The following is a 2,461-nucleotide window of genomic DNA, read 5'->3' as shown; positions in this document are numbered from 1 at the left end:
ATTTATATAAGATTTAAATATTTCAATCTTTATGTTTATGATTGAGCTATCACTTCAATATGGGGAATTTCTTATTCTTCCCCAGATTTGATCAATTCATTAACCCTAAATTATTGGACATACAGTTTCCTTTTCATTTCTACGATTATTTTTCGCTGTTATGATCCAACTTAATTTTTAAAAATTATTTTCAGCTGGGCACAGTGGCTCACGCCTGTAATCCCAACACTTTGGGAGGCTAAGGTGCATGGATCATGAGGTCAGGAAATCAAGACCATCCTGGCTAACACGGTGAAACCCCATCTCTACTAAAAATACAAAAAGTTAGCTGGGCGTGGTGGCATATGCCTGTAGTCCCAGCTACTCGGGAGGCTGAGGCAGGAGAATCGCTTGAACCTGGGAGGCGGACGTTGCAGTGAGCCGAGATCACGCCTCTACACTCCAGCCTGGGCCTCAGGGTGAGACTCTCACTCAAAAAAAAAAAAAAAAAATTATTTTCAAGTCATAACCTAAACTTCAATTAATAAGTACTGAATAATGTATAATTCATATATCCAAATATGCAATGCAGCCACTAAAAAGAATGAAATAGATTGAACTATTCTTTTTTTCAATATATTTTTATTTCCATCGGTTATTAGGGAACAGGTGGTGTTTGTCTACATAAGTAAGTTTACATAAATAAGTTCTTTAGTGGTGATTTTTGAGATACTGGGGCATCCACCACCTGAGCAGTATACACTGCATCTATTTGTTGTCTTTTATCCCTCACTCCCTTCCCACCCTTTCCCCCTGAGTCCCCAAAGTACATTGTGTCATTCTTATGTCTTTTTGCATCCTCATAGCTTAACTCCCACTTTATAAGCGAGAACATACGATGTTTGGTTTTCCATTCCTGAGTTGCTTCACTTAGAATAAGAGTCTCCAATCACATCCAGGTCATTGTGAATGTCATTAATTCATTTCTTTTTATGGCTGAGTAGTAGTCTATCGTGTGTGTGTGTTTGTGTGTGTATGTATATATATATAATATATACAATACTATATATATAGCATATATTTTCACTATATATATATCATGTATTTCCATGGTTTTGAATCTTCTTTTTGCAGTTGATTTCCAGTATTATTTAACTGTAGTCTGAGAGAGTGCTTGACATAATTTCAATTTTCTTAAATTTATTCAGGCTTGTTTTGTGGCCTATCATGTGGTCTATCTTGGAGAAAGTTCCATGTGTTGTTGAATAGAATGTGTATTCTGAGGTTGTTGGATGGAATATTCTGTACATACCTTTTAAGTCCATTTGTTCCAGGGTATAGTTTAAATTCATAGTTTTTTTGTTGACTTTCTTTCTTGATGTTTTAAGACCATTTGTTCCAGGGTGTGGTTTCAACCCGCAGTTTTTTGTTGACTTTCTACCTTGATGACCTGTCTGGTGTTGTCAGGGGAGTATTGAAGTCTTCCACTATTATTGTGTTGCTGTCTATATCATATCTTAGGTCTATTGATAATTGTTTTATAAATTTGGGAGCTCTAATGTTAGGTGCATTTAAGTTTAGAATTGTGATATTTTCCTGTTGGACAAGGACTTTTATTATTATATAATGTCCCTCTTTGTCTTTTTTAACTGTTGTTGCTTTAAAGTTTGTTTTGTCTGATATAAAAATAGCTACTCCTGCTTGCTTCTGGTATCCATTTGCCTGAAATGTCTTCTTCCACCCCTTTACCTTAAGTTTGTGCAAGTCCTTCTGTTAGGCGAGTCCCCTAAAGGCAGCAGATAGTTGGTTGAGGAATTCTTATTCATTCTGCAATTCTGTATCTTTTAAGTGGAGCATTTAGGCCATTTACATTAAATGCTAGTATTGAGATGTGAGGCACCTTTCTATTCATCATGCTGTTTGTTACCTCTATACCTTGTTTTTTTGTTTTTTGTTTTTGTTTTTTAAATAGTATTTTTGTTATATAGGTTCTGTGAGATTTATGCTTTAAACATGTTCTGTTTTGTTGTGCTTCCAGGATTTGTTTCAAGTTTTAGAGCCCCTTATAGTAGCTCTTGTAGTGGTGGCTTGGTAGTGGAGAATTCTTTCAGCCTTTGTCTGTCTGAAAAAGATTGTATCTTTCCTTCATATGCAAGTTTATTTTCACTGGATACAAAATTCTTGGCTGATAATTGTTTTGTTTGAGGAGGCTGAAGATGGGGCCCCAATCCCTTCTAATTTGTGGGTTTTCTTCTGAGAAATCTGCTGTTAATGTGATGGATTTTCCTTTAGCTTTGCTGGTGCTTCTGTCTCACAGCTCTTAAGATTCTTTCCTTTGTCTTAATTTTAGATAACCTGACGACAATGTGCCTAGGCAATGATCTTTTTGCAATGAATTTCCTAGGTATTCTTTGTCCTTGTATTTGGATTTCTAGTTCTCTACCAAGGCCAGTATAGTTTTCCTCAATTATTCCCCCAAATA

This window comes from Chlorocebus sabaeus, chromosome 7 (assembly GCF_047675955.1).
Source record: "Chlorocebus sabaeus isolate Y175 chromosome 7, mChlSab1.0.hap1, whole genome shotgun sequence".
Lineage (NCBI taxonomy): Eukaryota > Metazoa > Chordata > Mammalia > Primates > Cercopithecidae > Chlorocebus > Chlorocebus sabaeus.
Note: the sequence above shows the minus strand (reverse complement) of the source record.